The following is a 22,240-nucleotide window of genomic DNA, read 5'->3' as shown; positions in this document are numbered from 1 at the left end:
ACAACACCTCAAACGTAGACCGATTTTCTGCCTGAAGATGGAGGCTGGGGCAGACACGACGTCTGCAACCGAGAAAAGTTGCCCGAAGGATCCATTAATCTCCAACTCTGCAACTGAGAAAAGTTGTCCGAAGGATCCATTAATCTCCTACTCGTATTGTGAAACTTGTAGTTCAGGTAGAGAAGAGCGCTTTTACTGTCAAACAGGTGCGTCTGGCAACGTCACCTTAGGACCAGTTAGCTTTTTGCTTCTGGCAGAGACGAGAGTAGTAGTTATGAAATCAGTGCTTAGAAGCATTTTAAGCGTGTGTTAAATGTTGTTAGACGTATAGGATAGTGATACTGAAATTGGAGGCCAGAGACTCCTAACGTATAACAATTTTACATTCAGACGTAATAGGAAAGTGTAATCTACAGGTGAACGGGATTGATGTTGCGCTAACAAGAAGAACTGTAATGTCAAAAATTTTCTAGTACGGAGTGATCATGTTTTGTCTAGGCACATGAGAAATCACACTCATGCTCCATCTTCAGTGAAAGAGGTAGGGACGAAGTCGGTAACAAATGCAAAAAAAAAAATGGAGGAAACTGAGTGTAAAAGAAAGGGTTGGTTTCATTGTTGTTTCTTTCTCTAATTCTGCTTACTGTATATAAAATGATACTGATGAGGAGGAAGCATCTCCTCTCCTTGTATTGTGGCCAGTCCTCTCCGCTTTGGAAAATGACAATCGCTTGCGATACTTTTCGTTCTCGTTTTAATTCTTTGTCTGAATAGGCTCACCCTAAAATTTACATTTCTGTGAGTAACTTGAGACGAGTACAGACTTTCAGTTTGCTAAATAATGTCGGCTGTAGTTTCGTATTAAAAACTGACAAAGAAACCAAAGATAGGCAAATATTCGTTGAGAAAAAAAATGATGAAATGGCATTATGAACATACTGTACTTTATGTAGTGTATTTTGTACGAAGCTGAAATATTGTTTGCTAGGTTAAAACTTTCTTCTGAATAAAACTACTTTCAACTGAAGCTCGCTGTTATACAGTTTATTTCCATTAAATACTTTTCTGTCATCCTTTTGCCAGTTGTTGTGCTAATGTTACTAAATTGGTAAAACCGTTACCCAGTCACCTTGACTCAGTTGGACGTTGCCTATCTGACGGCATCCATGGGCAAAAAAAATTTGATTTTGAGTACTTCATGTAATTATTGACCAAATTCAAAAACTTAAAATGCTGCTATAAGTTACTCATTAAGACATATCTCTCACTTTAAAGGTGTAACACAGTAAAGCAGGTATTAAAGTTAGAAACGGTGTATATGTTATGAGGCACAGGGCGCGCAAATTATGCAGATTATATTCATCCAGTATTTAAGAATGAGAGGGCGTAACGACTTCCAACAAACTTCGCAAATAATTTCAAATCTTCTTTGAAACTATTTCTCGCTGATACTTCCTCACAGACTAAAGTAAGGAAAAAAGTTCATCGCTTACTTTATTTTCACTGTTCGTGAAGTAAGACTCAGTATCAGGAAAGACTTTTCAATTTGTTTCATGTTTACTACTAACATCATACGCAGTGCATTTTCCAGGCAGTATCTACATATACCACCGGACGTACCCTATGGTAATCTTTATCTTTTTGTAAATTCTGTAATAAAAATGTGCTAACTGCCTTCAGGCAAAGATTGCTACACTCTTACAATATGGCTTACTGATGTATTGCGGACAGTGGCCAAGAGAAAATCGTAAGTCTTCTGCTAATTGGTGAGATCGTATACTGGTAGTAAGTGCAGATAAGATCATGTGATTGAGTTCTGTTAAGCAGGTCAAAGTTACGAATTTCGTATGAGCCGGGAGCCTTGTGGTTAGAAATCGGTAACAGTGGATTCAGCTGCTTGGATATATAAATAAAAAGGAGGAGTAAACACATAATTTTCTGCCGTGAAAATTTTCACAGCTGGCGACCTCGCCATCTTCTAAAACTGGGGAAGCTATAAATCGGAAGTGACATACTGTTGTTGCATGGTGGGCAGACGTGACATACTGTTGTTGCATGGTGGGCAGACGATGACTATTCTCCACTGTGCGCTTGATGAATAATGAGATTATATATACTAAGATGGTTAAGGCTCACCGGCCCGAACTCTTACGGGAATCGGCAACGTACCGCGAGTAATGAGTATAATGGGCGGGGGTACTACGAGTGTAGTGCGGGACAATACGTTGAGAATGTGGGTTTCGCGGGAGGCGTGCCGGAGATAAATCCCTGCAGTCGCGATATCCTCTGTGTCCTCGGTGGCTCAGATGGATAGAGCGTCTGCCATGTAAGCAGGAGATCCCGGGTTCGAGTCCCGGTCGGGGCCCACATTTTCATCTGTCCCAATTGACGTATGTCAACGCCTGTAAGTAGCTAAGGGTGTTCACTTCATTGTAATAATGAGATTATCGCCTCGACTGGGGCTTTTCGCAACTTTCGTGATACTCATTCGTTCCATAATACGCCTACAGGGGCTCCAGCAGTGCAGGTTATCCACCAAAGTGAGCGTCAGTCTGCCTCCCTGAGTTCGCCGATGTGATATCCGTTGGTGTTTGAGAATGATGTCACCTGCGGCATGCAACGTGCGTACTCGCTTTCTCCCTGGACCTGCGCTCTGACACCATTGCCTTTTACAGTGTTTCTCGGTCTCTTGCGCCATCAATTGCTCTTAACATGGTCACCGATTGTGGTCCTATTACGTATTTCCAAAATGAAAGCTGTGTCGTAAAATTAAGAAGTAGCACCTCAGGTTATGTCCACTGACAGTCTCGTGGAATAACGATGAACTCTGATTCAGTAGTTGTGGCGATGTGATACGTCACATAGCCGTTAATGTGATTTTCCATAATATTTAGGTCTCAACAAGAGAATTACAGCGTTCTGTCATAGTATAGCCATCTGTTCCCGTGTCCGGCAGTTCACGAACGCATGCTCTTTCTGTTGTATTTCTCGGGTATCAGGACATTTAAAATCTATTAACCACCAACTGATTTATGTACTTGTGGCTTTACTATTTCAATTAGTTATTTTTCTGAAGATGAAAACTGAGCAGAGGTGCTCATATTTAAGGAAAATTTGGAATATCTGGGTCAGGTGTAACCAACGTCTTGGCTTACCTGGGCCACATTCCAAGAAAATGAGTATTTTTGAGCCGCAGATAATATACTCAACACTAACAACAACAGACAAAAAAAGAGGTGGCCGGTCCGAAGTATGTAGTTAACACATTTAAGTAATTTCGATTTCATTAATTTATGAATTTTTATTTTACAAAGCAAGGCTGAATTATTTGACATTTTATCTATGAGATTTCATTAATAATTTTATACAATATATAAGTAATTACAAATTAAAGAGTTGTATGACATTTGACTTTCAATTTGGGAAACTAATGTTTCAATATCAGGTTAGAACGAAGTGGCTGCAATTCAGAGTGTGTTCTGAAGATGTTCATCTGAGATTTTGGTTCTATTCTTACTCTTCGTGTGCTTTACTCTCGATAACTGTTCAGAAACGTACGTATTCCAATCTAAAATGACATATATAACGCATGATATTGCAGCAAGGGATGTTTGTCTCTGAGCAGATACGGTTCGTAAAAGTGCAACAAAGATACATGATCAAATTTTTCTTTTAGATGAATGTCAGACATTCCATCTGAAAATTTTCTGGCGATGTACGTACATTATTTATAAAAAGTGTCCCATAAATTTAAAAATTGGGATTATTTTTTCCCCTCGCGGAATCAGCCGAGCGGTCTTGTGCGCTGCAGTCATGGACTGTGCGGCTGGTCCCGGCGGAGGTTCGAGTCCTCCCTCGGGCATGGGTGTGTGTGTTTGTCCTTAGGATAATTTAGGTTAAGTAGTGTGTAAGCTTACGGACTGATGACCTTAGCAGTTAAGTCCCATAAGATTTCACACACATTTGAACATATTGATTATTTTTTCGAAAATCCAGAAATCGGTTTTCTAATTCTTGCCTTAAATCGAAAATTAGTCTGCGTATTTCATCCCATCTTTAGGTTTTCTCCGGTCGTGTGATAGATGCCCACTTCTTGGGCAGCACGTTGGACAAAACAAAGTAGATGTGAAGTTACCAAAGAACAATTTATTGGAAACTTTTTATATGTAAAATGGGTCTTCTGTCTTCAGTAAGAAATGAACAACCTGCTCTGAAAAGTTACTGAACTAATAAACGAACCATAATTACTGCTTCCTACCTACGTCTTGTGCTGCTATTTCTATTTATATGACATGCTGTGCTTTCACTGTATTGTTCATTCCTCAGTGAAAGCCACTTCTTTGTTGGCTGTGGCCTGCCTATGAAACGTTATTAGAAAGCAATGAAATGGGAAGCTGCGGCTCGCAGAGACCGCAAGTGTGTGTTGTGTTCGTTCTGCTGCCCCGACCCACCGCAATCTGCGCGGACAGGTGGCGCTCGCCTTGTGACCCGACCTCGGCTGGTGAAAGCCGTCACGGCTCGAGCTGACCGCGTTCCCTGGACCCGATTACAGCTGCAGCCACCGCCAGCTGCTGGCGGTCATCGGTTTTCTAACGAGCGGAGTTATTGCAGGGGTGGCTAAAGGGTACACAGGTCTCCTATAGAGGTAAAACTGGAAGACTGCTGGATATCCTGGCCCCGCATCAGTCTCATCTTGACAGCAAACGATCCACAGCTCACTTTGAGACTCGAATTAGTATATTGCAACATGGGGAAGGCATGACAGGAATTAAACGATCGTCGAGGCATCTCTTATGATTCACGAAAAGCACGGGAAGCGCGAGCTCGCGTATCAGGTAGAGAGAGAGAGGGGGGGGGGGGGGGGGGAGAGAGAGAGAGAGAGAGTGAGAGAGAGAGAGAGAGAGAGAGAGAGAGAGAGAGAGATCTGATCATTATTACAATCATCAGCCGCTTTAGTCATTGCTGAATGTGGTGACCTCATTGCTTCATTCATATCGTAAGTAACTGAATCTTCGACTAGACGTCTCTATCCACAGCTATCTTCAGCTGATCTTAAAATAATGTGAAGAAGTAGGCCGGAAATCTTCTTCGCTTGCGCTAATCGTCTACTTATTGGCTTGCAAGATGGTGTCTTTTTTTAAAAATTATCCTATTTTGTACTCAAAATCTGCTAAAGTAATTGTTAAAGGTAAACTTCTTGTGATGCTAAGTTCTTTTCTAATGGAAGCAGTGGTTCTTGCCCCCGTCCGCGGTACGTTGTAACACCTTCCGCCAACACTATATGTAGAAGGCGTCAATTAGGGCTCTTGTCAGTAGCTTTCAGAGTCCAAATCTCGCAGTCGTACAAACACACAATCAACACCAATTATTCCACCAAGGCCATATTCGTTGATTTGGATACTGCACGGTCCTGTCAGATCTTAGAGAGTTTAACCACAGCAGCTCGGCGAAGGACGTCTTTTTATTTCTTTATCACATTTTCATGAATAATTAATCGGAGATTCTAGATAAACACAGCCATTCATTATCTGCAGACCCTTTAAGCAACCTGTACGATCGATTTAATCTAAACCTTGTGGATTAATAACCATTACTTTGGTCTTTTTCATGTTTATCTCTAGACCCAAATTAAAATTAATAGTTTTAACCTTGAGAGTAGGTCACTAAGTTATTCCTCACTTCTTGCAAAGAGATTACTATCATCCGCAAGGCGTAGATCGTTGATTTTCATACCACCAACTGAAATTATAACATCCCTCCCAGACAATGCTCCGTTGTTAAAGTGTTCTGCATAGATAGTTAAACATAAACTGCGGTACGAAGAAAAAGGGCTTAGGGAAATTTTGTAAACGATCAGAATTTTTTCATATTTTTCATTTAGAAAGACCTAATATAACAGTAAAACCGACTCTTCCCACATTATAGCAACAGGTCATCATGATGATCAACAAAACATGTAACTAAGTAACTAATTGGGCAGTAGTTTGCTTCTCTGCAACCTGTCTACCCACCGTTCCGACACACTGTCATCTAAATGCTGTTTCGCCTGGCAGTTAACTGATGCGGCATCCGTTTTGTCCAGAATTGAGACACTAAGGTACACTCTTGACACGGGAGGATTTGAAATGCCCGGTGCCTCAGAAATCATGTCTTACATGAGTGGCGCACCCAAGAGGTGCCAATTTCGATTGAAAAAATGCTGAATTTGTTGTAGGACATTGTGGAATATTCCCGCTTCAGCCCGTATAATTTCACACGTTCCGATAGGTGGCGGCATTATACTTAGCCTTCAAAATGGCGTCTATAACGGAGGTATATTCAAAGAAGAGAGGTGTCATTGAGTTTCTTTCGGCGAAAAACAAGAGCATCGCAGATATTCATAGGCGTTTACAGAATGTCTGTGGAGACTTGTCAGTGAATAAAACACGGTGAGTCGTTGGGCGAGGAATCGCAAGGTCGGAAAAACCTGTACGATATCCAGCCGCACACAGCTCAAATATTGGAACGTGCGGACACTCTCACTTAACGGGATCGACTGATCACAGTGAAACGGCTCGCTGCTTTGCTTGACTTCTCTTGGCAGTGACACACACTGGTCCACTAGTTGGGGTCCTCGAAGGTGTATGACCGATTGGTTCGTCGACGCGTAACAGACGATTATAAAGAGCAACGAAGGGCCAAGGTACCAAATGGGCATACAGGCCCTCCCAATAAGGTGGCATAAGGCCGTCGCATTGAACAGCTAAATGTTATAATATAGGGTTTTGTAGCCATAAGAGGGGGAACAATTTGGTTTACTGGAATCCTCAACACAACCAAGGTGCTTTCAGAAAAAAAGTGTTGGATTCCCTATTGAACACCTCTCATATAACGAACAAAGCGTAGACTGTCGATTTTCCTGTCACCAATTTCCACTATATCCGGTGCGCTCCTGATGATATATCGTAGAGTTTTATTAAGTGTTTAAGCTTTTACCTATCGTACCATGATTTACGCTGAAATGTCTATGGTAGTTAAGCGTAAATCACGGTACGAAAGGAAAAAGGCAAAGAAAATGCTCCGATTGCGCTAGTCTTGCCCATAGTGCGGTCGACTATCACGCCGATGGCCAGTACAGTCCGACGACAACGCAGTCGCGTAACACGTCTACCAATTCCATTCCCCTCTGGCAACAGAACTGATCTCCTAGCGCAACCGCTCTCTCTAAATTCAATTGTTCACGAATGTAAATGGATCTCCTGCGTTTCACAGACTAGTGAAAGCATTTCGATCTGATGTCTCTCGCTAGGCTTGCGTGTCACCGTCCCTGTTTATTTATTCAAGTAGCTTGTCAGTTGACCCTACGGAGCCAAGCTGATCCTGTTCCGACTATGTCCATCACTGACTCAATCGAAGATAAGGCGGACGGCAGTCTTCGTTTTACTGTCAGGATACTATGGGAAGTTCAGTCAGCCTATAGCGTGGACAGCTTACAAATCACTTGGTGCGTCCCATGTTAGAATACTGCTGAGGTGTGTAACACCCGAATCAAATAAGACTGGCAGAAGATATATAGCCACAGGTTTGTTGGACTTGCGGGAGAGTGTCGCGGAAGTTACGAAAACCCTGAACTGATAGACACCATCCAGCCTACAAAAGCCTGCTGGCATCAACCAGTAGTAAGTGAAGAGTCTAAGTCTCGCTCCTGGGGGATCGCGTAAACCGCATCGGAGCATTCTTCCCATGCTTCATAGGCGATTGGAACGGAAAGCAAACGTAGTATGTGGTACCATGATAAGAACCGTTTGCTATGCACTTCACACTGATTTGCAGAGTACATATATAGCCATAGTTGTAGAAATAATGTTGGTGCTCCGTGTCAGTAGCCAATCACGCTAACCATGAAACCACGGAAGACGTATTTTTTATCTTTTTTTTTTTTTAATTACAAAGTCATATTAGCTTTTAGAAAGTTTCTGTACCTAACATGAAAGCGAAACCCTAACCTCTGGATCTGAACCTGGGCACTAAATCTTTTGCCGGCCGAGGTGGCCGAACGGTTTTAGGCGCTACAGTCTGGAACCGTGCGACCGCTACTGCGTTTTTATATTTTCTCCTCTCGTCAATTAAATTCAGTATTTCTTCTGTTACCCAAGGATTTCTACTAGCCCTTGTCTTTTTACCTATTTGATCCTCTGCTGCCTTCACTACTTCATCCCTCACAGCTACCCATTCTCCTTCTACAGTTTCAAAAACAAACTGAAATCATATCTCCTTGACAACTCCTTGTTGAACAAGAATAAATAAATCTATAGGTAAAATACATGCATTTTGCGCCACTTCTTTTTTAAAAAAAAAGCCGGCCGAAATGGCCGAGCGGTTCTAGGCGCTTCAGTCCTGAACCACGTTGCTGCTACGGTCGCAGGTTCGAATCCTGCCTCGGGCGTGGATGTGTGTGATGTCCTTAGGTTAGTTAGGTTTAAGCAGTTCTAAGTTCTAGGGGACTGATGACCCCAGAAGTTAAGTCCCAAAGTGCTCAGAGCCATTTGAACCATTTTTGAACTAAATCGTTTGTGAAAATATTTTTAGTACTTCTCTTTATGTAGAGAAGGGCCTAGACGATTTTCTTAGTTACGATTGTAGAACAACAAGATGAAATAGGAATTTAAACTAGGAATTTTTCAAATCTTTACCGATCAGGTTTTCCGTGTTCAGTGTGTAATCTGAGATTTAGTCATCTTTACTTTTTGAAGCATACAGCAAAAGAAGGTACCTGACGCAAGGACTCCCATTGGTCGAATGTTTAGTGCACCAAACAGATTGAACCCAGAAAATATTGTGACATGTTAACTATGTGCTGCGAGGGATAAATAGAATACTGGATGACATTTTGAAATATTGTGGTTTCTGTATCTGGTACGGTTTGATTATTTAGCTGCGAAATACTAATAACGTTGTGAAACAAATGTCTTCTGCACACAGTAAATTATAAAGATCACTCCGGGCATATATGCTTCTTTCAACGATGTTCTTAGATTTCGTCGACATATGCCTTCTGTCCGGGTAGGCAGTAGTATTCAAAATACAAAAATTTTGACTCATAGATTTTTCTCGACTTCGTCCCATTAGGAGCATATAACTGTGGTAAGAATAGGACGTAAATTTCTTGATACTATTATCATACGTCTCTGATAAAACATACATTTTTTTCTGTGATCAGTGTGTCCACAGTTGCAGAAAACCCACCTTCTGAAATTTTTGTACGATTGCATCACGATTTTATTTCATTTCACGCCCGCTTTGCTTTACTGATTTTAAAGCATTGGATTACTAGTTACTAGTTATGTGACACGATAACTTAGTTTACATTTCGACTTCTATGGGCGTGAAATAATAAGTCGTTTGCTTTGACTACCGTCCGGAGTATTAAATACGAAAGAATGACGGGCAAGCACGTACCACCTCATCACACACACACACAAATGCGTATCATCACAGATTCAAATTCAAGAAAGAATAGATGGAACAGTAAAACATGCCTTCATACGAACAAAGGAAACAACAAGTAAACTTAGGTCTATGAGTAATGAGCCTGACTACACTGTAACAGATATCAAGAAGGGTTAAAGAAAAAGTACACGTGTAAATGTCCTCCTTCTGCAAGTGCAAAACTTTTATCTTTGCAAGTAGACGAGCTTTTTAGATGTGATATTAAAATCGCAAAACATGAGTATTATACTCCCACATTTCACTATCGCCAATATTGCTACAAGATCATCATGGTAAAATGCGTATGGTGCAAAACAAAATCGTCTTGGTGTTGCAAAAACAGATTGCTGGGAAATAAGAATGAAATGACATGCTGCCTTTCATCCGACACATCCTTTTGGTTGATGGCAGACGTGTGTGAGAGATGGTTTAGCTTCTCACATACGGCTGCCATTGGATAAACAGAAACATTGTTATGAATTCTCTGATAAGTACCACGTGTATATACAGCTATCGGCCATAAATTGCATACAAGCTACCGGGACGGGAACAGCTCTATTATTTCCATGTCTGCTTGTTTAATCAGCTTTTAAACTGTGCGACAATGCGCTTTGTTCGTTCACGACGAGTAATCAGCTTTCAAACTACGTGTCAATAAGCGTTGTACATTCATAACTGGACTACAGCCCGTAATGAATAACTGGACAATCAATGTAAAGTGTACGTCTCCCTCCGCTTCAGCGCAGTATTGTTTGCATTCATGGACCAGTGATGTTATTTCTGTTCATTGACACAGTGCCAACAATAATATGTAAACAGCTGTGAAATCTTCTCCTAATGAAAGTATCCGTCGTAATTACGTGCATAAAGATCAAAATGGTTCAAATAGCTCTGAGCACTATGGGACTTAACATCTGAGGTCATCAGTCCCCTAGAACTTAGAACTACTTAAATCTGACTAACCTAAGGACATCACACACATCCATGCCCGAGGCAGGAGTCGAACCTGCGACCGTAGCGGTCGTGCGGTTCCAGACTGTAGCGCCTAGAACTGCTCGGCCACCCCTGCCGGCCATAAAGATAAAGATGAAGTTGTATAATAGATTAATATTTATTGTTGAACCTGAACTTGAAACTTTGTGGGGCTTCGAAGAGTAGTAGACAGGTACCGGCAGACGGGAATTTCGGATCTAGGAGGAGGAAGAGGAGGAGGAGGAGATTAGTGTTTAACGTCCCGTCGACAACGAGGTCATTAGAGATGGAGCACAAGCTCCGATTAGGGAGAAGGAAAGCGGCTGTGCCTTTCCGAAGAAACCGTCGTGGCATTGAAGCGATTTAGGTAAATCGCGGAAAACCGAAATCAGGATGGCCGGGTACTGGTTTGGAGCGAGTTTCGGATCTCACCTGCGGCGTGGTCGCATTGCTCAGTTGTGGGAAGTTATTCCACAAGCAAAATTTAGCGTCGAGGTCCCGGTCCGGCCAAAGTTTTAACGTGGCAGGGATTTCAGTGTGCTGTGCGTTTCGCTGCACAAGTTTCCGTCTTGCAACAAACCGTATGTGCGTCTAAGTCGCTGTGCGCCATTTCCGTTCTCCTTCGAGTGCTAGTCCAACCAGGTAACCAGAAGGGAGAGGTACTGGCCGAATTAATCTTTTTGAAGGATCAGGAGGACTGCTAGCTTGGCCCAATTGCTAATACAATTTCCGTGAAAAGCAGAAGTTTGAGTTCATGTCCCAGCATGTATACTAACATGGGTTAATGTTTCTCACAGATTCACTAGAACATATGCTCCACTAAGGAGTGAAAATTTCATTCCACAACGTGTGAATTTCTTGTTTAATTTTTCAATAATAAAACAAAATATCTTTCTGGTGTGTGTTATCAAGTAAGTTGGTTAGACCACAGTCATCTTCGGGATAAGAGGATGTCAAACCGTCATCCAGCAACTCTAATCCGTGTTTTCCGCAGTTGTTGGGGAGGTAATTGGGTTGATTTCTGAAGTAAACCTAAGACAGGTTTCCTTTATCGGTCTTACCCACTTAGCGCTCATTCGCCGTCTCTAGTGACCTCAACTTCCTTCCTTCCTTCCTTCCTTCCTCCTTTCCATCTTTCTATCTCCGTACCATTTCTTTGTGCGATATGTTTACTTGTGAAACGTCTTCCTATAAGATGTACTCCACACAACCAGTAACCACCTCGCTCACGATTCTTCAGATATTCGAAATCATATATAAAACAACTAAATTTCAGGAAAAGCTAATTCTTCACGTATCTCCTCAGTGTTTATAACGCCTACTCTCCCTGATCTGTGTGTCGTACAATGATATAGTTTTGCAGGTACATTTAGTGTCATATACTGACGATGACGATGATGAGGTCCCATACTCCGAGGTGCGTAGGGAACGATGAAGGAGACCCGCACGCCAACTAGGCAAGGTCCTAGCGGAGATGGTTTGCCATTGCCTTCCTCCGACCGTTATGGGGATGAATGATGATGACGAAGACAACACAACACCCAGTCATCTCGAGGCAGGGAAAATCCCTGACCCCGCCGGGAATCGAACCCGAGGCGCCATGCGCGGGAAGCGAGAACGCTACCGCAAGACCACGAGTTGCGGACTGATACTGTCTGCTAAATGTGTTGCGAGTTGAGTTAGTAATAAAGAAATAGTAAATTACAATGTCATGACTCATACTGAAGTTTAACTGCATGAACGGCGAAAATGTAGTAAGCGATAAACTTTTTTCCTTTCGTTTTTTGTGGGTGTCGTGAAGAAAAAGTTACGAAAAGATAAAAAATTATGTAAAAAGTTTGTTGGAAGTCGCTAAGTGCTATCGTCATTCCCAAATATTCAAATACTGGATGGAAAAATTCTCCAACGTAAGATTGTACCTCTTAGTGAGTAGATTATGACACCATTTTAACTTTTTAAATGTGGCAAATAATGACACGAAATACTGAAAATCAAAGTTTTACTATCCCTTGAAACCATTAGATAGGCTACTAGCAACTGGACTGTGTTACTCAGTGACAGTTTTAATCACTTAGCAGTGCAGAGTAGATGAATCAGCCTTCTGTTGAAAAGCATTTCTGTAGCGTCAGTCGCCTTAGGTGCTTCTCTTTAACGTCTGAGTTCGTACTTCCAGCTACGATTATTAATTTATACAAACACGATTCACGACTAGTACACTGAAAGGTGATCGCATTCTTCAGACTTGTAGAAAGGATGATACTCGTACTATCTAATCAAGGTGAACCCGAACTTCCCCTACAAAATATCCGAGAATGTTCACGGACATTTTCAGAGTATTTCTTAATGAGGGACCCGTAGACATCAGCGGCTCGTTGCACTGTAGTTACAGTTCGCTTCATTCCTCACTCCCCCCCCCCCCTTTAGCTTTTCATCTTTATTTCACTGAAAATATATGTACGGAAGTGTCGATGACGACGGCAGGCCCTGTGTGTCTTGTATGAAAATAAACTTCTTCCGTTCACTCACGGCACTTACTGTTGACAACAATAAAGACCACTTAATTCTTCGCCCTTAAGCCTAAATTCAGTCGTGGACGGTTCTGTCCCTTGTTTGTTTTCCAGACAGTGTTAGTTGTACATTATCAACAATACACAACAGGCTGAATAGGTTTATTGGTGAACAGTTGGCCTATATGCACTTCCCGCATGAGTCCACTGTTGGGATGCAAGAGCAGCGCAACAATACTGAGCTGTGGTAAATGTCTACGTGTTTCGTCTGAGGTTCGTTGCATTATTTTGTGTTCCGTGTCATACGTTCTGATGATTTCGTATCAGAGCCTGCTTCACTGTTTTAAAGGTATTTTCATACAAACTAAAGGAGGCGACAAACCAAGTAAATCACGATTACAATACTGAGACAACAAGTTTACTGTTACCAGTCACTGTTTTTTTCTTCTTTTTTTATCTCCACGACGCTTTCAAAGTTTTAAACCTCCATCATCAGGTGTATTTACATTTGTTAGTATGAGATTTGTGTGTTGTTGTGTTACGTTTTTTGGAGGAACTTGTGGCATTGTAGTGGTCACAGGTTCCTTTCACTGTCATAACACATAACATGTGTACTGTCTTATTTGGTAAACGACCAGGTTCCTTCCACTGCCGTAACACATTACATATATGCAGTCGTATTTGGTAAACAGATATTTGTTTACCAATTATGACAGATACATGTGAAGTGTTACGACAGTGAAAGGAACTTGTTTGTGACCACTACAGTGCCACGTGTTCCTCCTAAAAATCGTAACACAACACACACACACTAATATCATACTAACAAATGTAAATCCACCTGATGATGGAAATTTAAGCCTTTGAAACGCGTCGTGGAGATAAATAAACAGTGAGTGGAAACAGTAAACTTGTTGTTCCATTTAATGTCAGTGACATTCACGGTAAAGCCTAACCTAAAATGCTCGCATTTAAAATTACAATACTGCATTATTCTGTTCACGCGCCACACGACACCATGCGTTGCTGGTACCAGAATACTCAGAAAATATTCTTCAACAACTTACTAAATTTTGCCCGTGCAACTCGGGTTCACACTCTGCGAGCACAAGCAGTTATTCGCGCCATTTGTTCTGGAGCTTTCAAGCAAATTACTGCACCAGCTGTCCGCAGCCAGCTGAAGGGTAGGTTATAATGTACCACGATACGACTGCGGGTTATTTCTCTCTTACCACTAACACCAAGCCATAAAGTGACGAAGCCCTAGCTGTTAACTTGACGTAACACTTTCGCAAGACTGTCTATACTTGATGTCTTTCTTTCCTTTCACTTCTTGCTATGCAAGCTAATTGCGCTAGTTACATATTCTTTTATTTTACTGCTGTGTGGGGGAAAAATACTCAGCTTCTTAAGGCTCCCGTGTTGTGAGTAATACAGAGCCCTAGTTACCAGTACATTGTTTCATCGACTTTGGGCGCCAGCTGGTTTACATTTACTCTCGCCCGCAGCACTGTAGAGCCGCCATTCGTTGCACCTGCACGAGGCTTACTCATGACCTACTGTGGAGTTTTCATCGAAGGCCCAAGTAAAAACAGCTCACTGGATTTTCGTAGTAAGTCACCACGCAGTCGCATATGTCAAGGAATTCCTTCCTTTTGTATTAAACTTTGGCCGGCCGTTGTGGCCGTGCGGTTCTAGGCGCTTCAGTCTGGAACCGCGTGACCGCTACGGTCGCAGGTTCGAATCCTGCCTGGGACATGAATGTGTGTGATGTCCTTAGGTTAGTTAGGTTTAAATAGTTCTAAGTTCTAGGGGACTGATGACCTCAGTAGTTAAGTCCCATAGCGCTCAGAGCCATTTTTGTATTAAACAGTGATCGATTTCGAGCGTTTCTCGCTCACCGTCGTGATGGTTGTACAAATAAATATTACAGATGGGACATCTCTTTGTTGCAGTTCATGCTCTAATACCTTAGCACGAGTAAGCTGCTGTTTTCCAGCAGAGTTGAAGTGAGAGCTCTGACGCGTCATCATTTAATCTCAGTGAACACACTATGAAGAAGCGACAAATTTCTTTCTCCTTCCTTCGTAAATTTCGCATTTATCGCAGTTACGCCCGTTTAAACACAGCTATTTAATAGCATCAGAGGCCTTATAAAATAACAGACGCGGTGATTCCAAGTTTTTGAAAGTTTTTTAGTTGTGTCTTGGCCAATGGAGAAACTAACACGGCAGAAGCTCAGGAGGATACAGTACGCGGAATGTGCTAAGTTCGGTACCGCTGTGTAACAGGTGATTAAGAAATGAAGACACTAATGCTGTTCTCTTATCAAATAATTTTAAGGTATACATGAATAAAGTGTAACTGAGCAAACGGTTTTCTGAACATATTTCTCTCCAACGGAGGCCCTGTCTTATCACATCCCATTAAACGTAAGGTATATTTGTATAAATGAAGCTGAGTTAGACTGAATAATGTGTACGAAATTCTTCAAGTTGCCTAGACAGATTTTTGTCTTATTTGTCGTCAATGACTGCTGAGTGTTTGTGTAAACTCATCAGTCTGGTGACAGTCACAATGTATTTGACGTTCGATACGATTAGCGATAATGATGTTATTCGACTTTTCCTCGTGTACACGCTCTCCAATGCGCTCTCGCTTGACACCACTAAGGTCGCAAATGGTAGTGGTTTGAGGTCAGTGGAATGCACGCTGCAGGGCGTCTGGCTCGGAGCTGTCCTTAAAGTAACCGACTTGTGACTGCTCGTTGTGTCACTGTGGTGCCAACTGCTGCTGCAGCTGTGGTACGATGCTCCAGAGCCATACGCCGAACACGACGGTCTTTGCTCTCGGTAATGCCACATAGTCATCCGGAGGCCATTATCTTGCAACCGTACCTTCCCGTGACCACAACCGCCAACAGTCATATATAGTGGCTACACTCCTGCCAAGTCTTTCTGCAGTGTCGCAGAAGAAATATTCAGCTTCTGCTAGCTCTATTACACGACCTCGTTTAAACTCGGTGAGCTGTTGATAACGGTGTCGCCGGCCGCTGTGGCCGAGCGGTTCTAGGCGCTTCTGTCCGGAACCGCGCTGCTGCTACGGTCGCATGTTCGAATCCTGCCACGAACATGGATGTGTGTTATGTCTTTAGGTTAGTTACGTTTAAGTAGTTCTAAGTCTAGGGAACTGATGACCTCAGATGTTAAGTCCCATAGTGGTTAGAGCCATTTGAACCATTTGATAACGGTGTCTTCGTTGTATTAAAGGAATGCTTAACTAACATCAACTTACTATGTCCAATCTCAAAGGTAACTAACATTCACGACTGTTACAGCGCGTATTCAAAGCAAATCTGATTTGCATCCTCGCAGCGGCACTACTTGCGCCACTCTTATGGGACTGGTGCAGAAACTGAATTGACGTCATTATATGCAGAAACACGCCTACCAACTTTCGTTTACGTCGCCCATCTCCTTCTTGGTTTTAGGATTTTTTTCCGCCAGTGTAAAACGCGGTCTAATCACCAAGGAAATTTACTGTCGATGACAAGTGCCACGAAAGCCTATAGACCTGTATAAAACTTTTGTCGTTCCAGATTAATGGGTTTTTGGAAGAGTATTCAACATACTAGCACTTTGAGATGCGATTTGGAGCATAATGAGAGGAAGACTTGGTATTCCTTGGCTCAAAGCTTTGTTTACCAGTAGTGGCTTAGCGTTCCGAACTAATTCTGGGAGCATCCCCACGAGAAGTTAGAAGAAGCTACTGTGAATCTCGTTTGAGCGCAATGGATTCTGCGGACAGTGAAACCAGTTACGTGGAACGGCGTGTAACCCTAGAAAATGTAAACTGCGTCACATGAGACCGGCGTGTCGCATTTCACCCGCAGGCCGTCGCGTCGTCAGAGCGAGTTGTTAGTGCGGAAAACTGGTTGCCTTCCCAGCCGTCCCCCTTCCGGCTAGAGTATCTGACCCCGTGCCCGTAATAAGAGACGGTGCAGAATATTGTCTAATAAAGGAACTATTACAGCCCAGCGTCCATGCCTCAGGAAGTACCATACAGCCAAGGTTGCCTTCCAAGTAACAGCATCTAACAAGGCAAAAGTCATACAAGATTATACACATGAAATAATTTTATATGAGAGTAATGCTTCCGAGATGTACATATAATCATCAAGATATGTTTGTGATATAGTCGGCCAGTGTCTGTATTTTACAGTGTCTTTATAGTTCGATATAAGTTTTATCGATATGTGGTGAACGTTCTATAGGACACGTCCTACAAAACGTACATCACTGGTGGTACAGCGGCCGAAAAGAAACTATATTACGAGAAATCAGGGCTTCAACCGCCTACATGCATTGAAATAAATCAGCGCCTCCCTGAAGCCCAAAAGCGGCGTGTTAGCACATGCGGTTATCCGGGCGGGTCGGTTTTCGACTTAGGACATTTAGGGAAATCACTGAAAATGTAAATCTGCAAGACCGCCCTGCTGAATACAAGTGAAGTGTCTCTTCGCTGCACCACTTCGCTCGGTACTGATCGAAAAGAAATTCTTCAAAGGTGCCCACTATAATTTCAGAATCAAATTCGTGAGAACGATACCCCTATCGCTAAAGCAGACTGCGCAGTAGAGGAAAGCTAATAAGTATCAAGTGGTTGTTCTGCAACCTGAAGGCTCCGTCTTCATCCAAACTTTGTGCAAGACCGTACTGAATGGGAACGGTGGTCCAATCAGTTAACACCTGCTAAGAAAAATATGCATTACTGATTAGCTGATCTACTGTAGAAATGTTCCCACGATGTCAAAAAGAATCTACATAGGTAGGCACCTTTAACAGGGTGGGAAGTGGCAGGGGTGCAGCACCCAGTTTCTTAGTGTGAGCCGAGAGAACATGTCTCTCACCCCACACCTATCAAGCACCTCTCTCTCTGGAATAAAGGAAACATGAGCTTTCCTTGCTGCAGATACATCTGTAATAGTACAATACCCTTGTGTTTCTGTGAGAAGAACCCCAATAATACATAGAAACATCGTGCGGCTTAAATGCATTGAAATGAGGTTTCCGTTTTGCCTAATGGTGCCAGTGATTCCTGATAAACGTTTCCCCTTTCCATATCGTCAGTAAGAGACTGGGAACAGCTACAACAACCAGCAGGTCCTGGGGTGATAAATATTCATCGCTGTATCGATCAGATTACCCTGCTTGTAATTCCCTGTCAGCTCTGACGTCAGCAGAGTTATCACAGAGCTGACGGCACGGACATTATGGGCACTCTACTGCCACTGCTTGCTGCCATTCGTGAGAGCGAACTCTATACAATAACACGTGGCAATGCACCTGCACTTTGCCGGTGTGTGGGGCAACTATCACTTCACGCAGAAGAGTATACAACTAGACCGCTCTATCGTTTTTTCTCCTCCGATTTCTCCTCGGAGCCGTTAACCTAAGTTTTCTGTGTGCATCTATTTGCATTAACAAAACGTTGGGTGGTCTGTTTCATCGAATTATGAGCGATCTTAGTTTATTATCGGGATCCCACATACTTGTGCAGCAATCCGCGACCAAATGCAGCATAAGCAGAGCAGAACTACACCTTAGTCAAAGTTGCCCGAATAAAATGAATATACATGAGGCGGAAACAGCTTTAGTGTGCGAGTAGCATGTTCGATTGCACTGCATTTCTCTGCAGTCTCGGTGCTAGTATCATCTACAACTTAATTGAATCACAAGCGTCCTAGGATAACGTATAGACGCCGGCCGGGGTGGTCGAGCGATTCTAGGCCCTACAGTCTGGAACCGCGCGACCACTACGGTCGCAGGTTCGAATCCTGCCTCGGGCATGGATGTGTGTGATGTCCTTAGGTTAGTTACGTTTAAGTAGTTCTAAGTTCTAGGGGACTGATGACCTCAGAAGTTAAGTCCCATAGTGCTCAGAGCCATTTGAGCCATAACGTGTATACACACAGCACACGGTGGCAGGTTATTTTGTTTCTCCCGTTATTTTCTCGCAACAAACAGCTCCTGTTGTCCTTGCTGTGTATTTTTTCTTGTCTGATGCTGTTGTCCTTACCAGTTTTGTCGATTTTTCAAGACGGGGTGAAACATCACGTCCTAATAGAAACGCCAAACCCCACTGACTATCTTACTAATTAGTTTGCAGTGACAATTCATTTTAGACGAATGTCGAACTGTCTTTCAGTTTACGTAAAAAATGGATAGTTTTTATCCCAGCTTGAATATTCGCTGACTTTTCCGTTGGTAGGAATGACATAATTCAACGTCTGAACAATATTTGGGTCATTGAAAGCGAAGCAATAACTTAGTTGGACAAAGGTAAGATCCTGATTAGACGAACCACCCCAGTATACGCACGAGGTTAGTACTTCTGTTGACTGCTATGACTGCGTACGTCGAGGGTTTGTACATCACCTCAGCATTTTTTAATTTAGCGGGAGACTCACGTTTTCGCCTGGTAACTCATACTCATTATTTCTGTGAGTTTAAGGACACTCTTACCAACACTGTCTTAGATCCAAGTCTGTATCTGTGCCTGAGAATGTATTGCAGTCCAGTATCTTATTCGTACATTTTCCACTGTCCCTAAAGCATTATCATGGACGTTTTCGGGCCCTTAAAATGGCTATCTCTTGCCTTTTCTTGGCAATTATTGTCGATGATTCTGCTCTTTGCCTCCCCTATAATCACATTTAAATCTGGCATGAGCAGAATAATTTTAAAAAATTTCCCCTTATTTACTCTATCCTCCAATTTTGCGTGCTATCTTCGTTGTGGAGATCGTAATCGGTAGCATAATCATCAACATCGTCATCGTCATCTTTTGATAGAATGCAAGAACTGTACGTTGATGATTTCGATCATTTTTAATTTGTTAAAGGTACTGCCATCGAGATGATCACAGTACCTTTGTTATTACTTCATTTCTTTCTTTCTTTCATCAGCAAGCGACAATGTTACTGAAGTTCTCCATGGCCTTTTCACCTTTTGTATTTTCACTTTTCAGCCTTAGTTATGTACCCCTTGTTATACCTCACTGAACCATTTCTTCAGATATTCTCATATTATTTCAGGCTTTCGTAATTTAACTACAACAAGTTTATTTTGTACACTCCTTTTTCCCGTGTTCCAGCATATTGTTGGTCGTTATTGTAATGTGGGTCTATACGTGGCAGTACTTTATTTAATTCTCAGTTGTCTGTCTGTGAACTATGTAGACCAATTGATAGCTTCCTGCGTACCACATCCAGGTATGGTTTCTCATGTAGTGACATAAAATGTTATTCGGTACAAAGAGTTAAAAGCTACAGCCTTTCTTTCTTGTCTTTTCTTTTTCTCTCTCGGTTTAGTGTTTCTGTAACTCTAAAATACTTTCAGTTGCCTTTACATATTTTAACAATTTTGAAATTTTCTTGTGCATTCTCTATTAGCTCTTCATCCGATTGCAACGTGCGTATGGATACTTGTGCATGGAAGGCTGATGAACGCTTTGTTGGAACTTCATTTTGTTACTGCTGTACGCATAGGTACGTACTTCCTTACACATTTCCGTATTCGTAACAACACCAACATCAGTTACACCACTCGGTGACGGCGATGTTACCGTCTGGTCGCCTTGAACAGTGTACCTACAGTCAGTGCTGACTAATAACTGACTCATGGCTGAAGCCACCTCTGCACTGACGTGACAGATATCACGCTGCCACCTGAAGGAATTCAAAATACAAATATTGCACATAAAGTCTATTTCTAAATAAAAAAGGATACTTGCTCCTTGCAGGTCTGTAGCCATCTCTTCTCATCTGTTACTTCTAAAATGAATGACATGAATATTAATAATATAAAACCATATACTTCTGAAAGTTAGAAAGTACCGTGACACCAATTGTCAAACCGGCTGTGCTTTTGAGGTCTACAAGATTTAGCTCGTGAGGAAACTCGGCAGAGTGAGTGACTGCCATATGGTCCAACTGCTTCTGATGACGTCAGCCTGTCTAGGAAAGTTCCTCAGCACAGGAATCTTGACTGAATGCCTATTTTTCGTAAAGAGAAACAAATTCTCGACTATTTTCCCTTTTCAGTTTGTAGGTCTTGCTACAGGTGGCTTTATTCCGTTTCCCTCCGCCACCCTCCCCCCCTCCAAACCCCCGCCACCCCCTCCCCCCCCATCCCCCGCCACCCCCCCCCCTCCTCCCGCTCCCGTTCTCTCTCTCTCTCTCTCTCTCTCTATCTCTCTCTCTCTCTCTCTCTCTCTCCCTCCGTAGATTTCCTAGCTTCACTGAAATTTCTATTTCCGTATGTACAACAAGAAGTGAGAAAGTTTTCCACAGCACCGGAAAAGAAGGTATACAGGGTGAACCAGAACTCGAGCGACAAACTTTCAGAGGTTTTTCGGGGATAACTTCTGAGAATTATGGGATGAAGGCCCACGGTCTCCAGCGGGTCGTTACAGAGTTGTTGCATTTCGTTGGGTTTCTTCCTCCAATTAGTTTTTTTCCTATTTAAAAATTTTTAACATGGCTGAAGCAGCAACTGTTGAAGATCTTCACGGTAAATGATAACAGCCAAACAGTTGCAGGATAAAGATTTAATGAAATCCTTGACCACAGTTTCGGTATATCTAAATATATCTTCATCAAAAGCAAAAACACACTAAAAATCACATACTGCAGTGGAGATACATAAAGCAATCGTGCGAAAGGCGTCGTCAGTAGTTAAAATATCACCTCCGTCTGGACAGCATAATTCTGAAGCTACTGACGACGCCCTTGGCACGATTGTATTATGTATCTCCACTGCAGGATGTGATTTTAGTGTATTTTTTCTTCTGATGGAGGTATATCTACATCTACATGACTACATCTACATGACTACTCTGCAATTCACATTTAAGTGCTTGGCAGAGGGTTCATCGAACCACAATCATACTATCTCTCTACTATTCCACTCCCGAACAGCGAGCGGGAAAAACGAACACCTAAACCTTTCTGTTCGAGCTCTGATTTCTCTTATTTTATTTTGATGATCATTCCTACCTATGTAGGTTGGGCTCAACAAAATATTTTCGCATTCGGAAGAGAAAGTTGGTGACTGAAATTTCGTAAAAAGCTCTCGCCGCGACGAAAAACGTCTATGCTGTAATGACTTCCATCCCAACTCGTGTATCATATCTGCCACACTCTCTCCTCTATAACGCGATAATACAAAACGAGCTGCCCTTCTTTGCACCCTCTCGATGTCCTCCGTCAATCCCACCTGGTAAGGATCCCA

The 22,240-nt window shown here is 42.4% G+C and overlaps 1 protein-coding gene and 1 non-coding gene across 2 annotated transcripts in view; both read left to right on the top strand.

The window, feature by feature from the left end:
• Positions 1-22,240, top strand: part of LOC126335884 (protein PRRC2A) — a 1,700,716-nt gene that overhangs the window by 1,286,399 nt on the left and 392,077 nt on the right. The window lies entirely within an intron of this gene.
• On the top strand, positions 2,292-2,365 carry Trnat-ugu (transfer RNA threonine (anticodon UGU)). Its single transcript has one exon. It is a non-coding gene; the product is annotated as a tRNA-Thr (tRNA).

The sequence above is a fragment of the Schistocerca gregaria genome, chromosome 2 (assembly GCF_023897955.1).
Source record: "Schistocerca gregaria isolate iqSchGreg1 chromosome 2, iqSchGreg1.2, whole genome shotgun sequence".
Taxonomy (NCBI): domain Eukaryota; kingdom Metazoa; phylum Arthropoda; class Insecta; order Orthoptera; family Acrididae; genus Schistocerca; species Schistocerca gregaria.
This window is presented reverse-complemented; position numbering and strand designations above follow the sequence as displayed.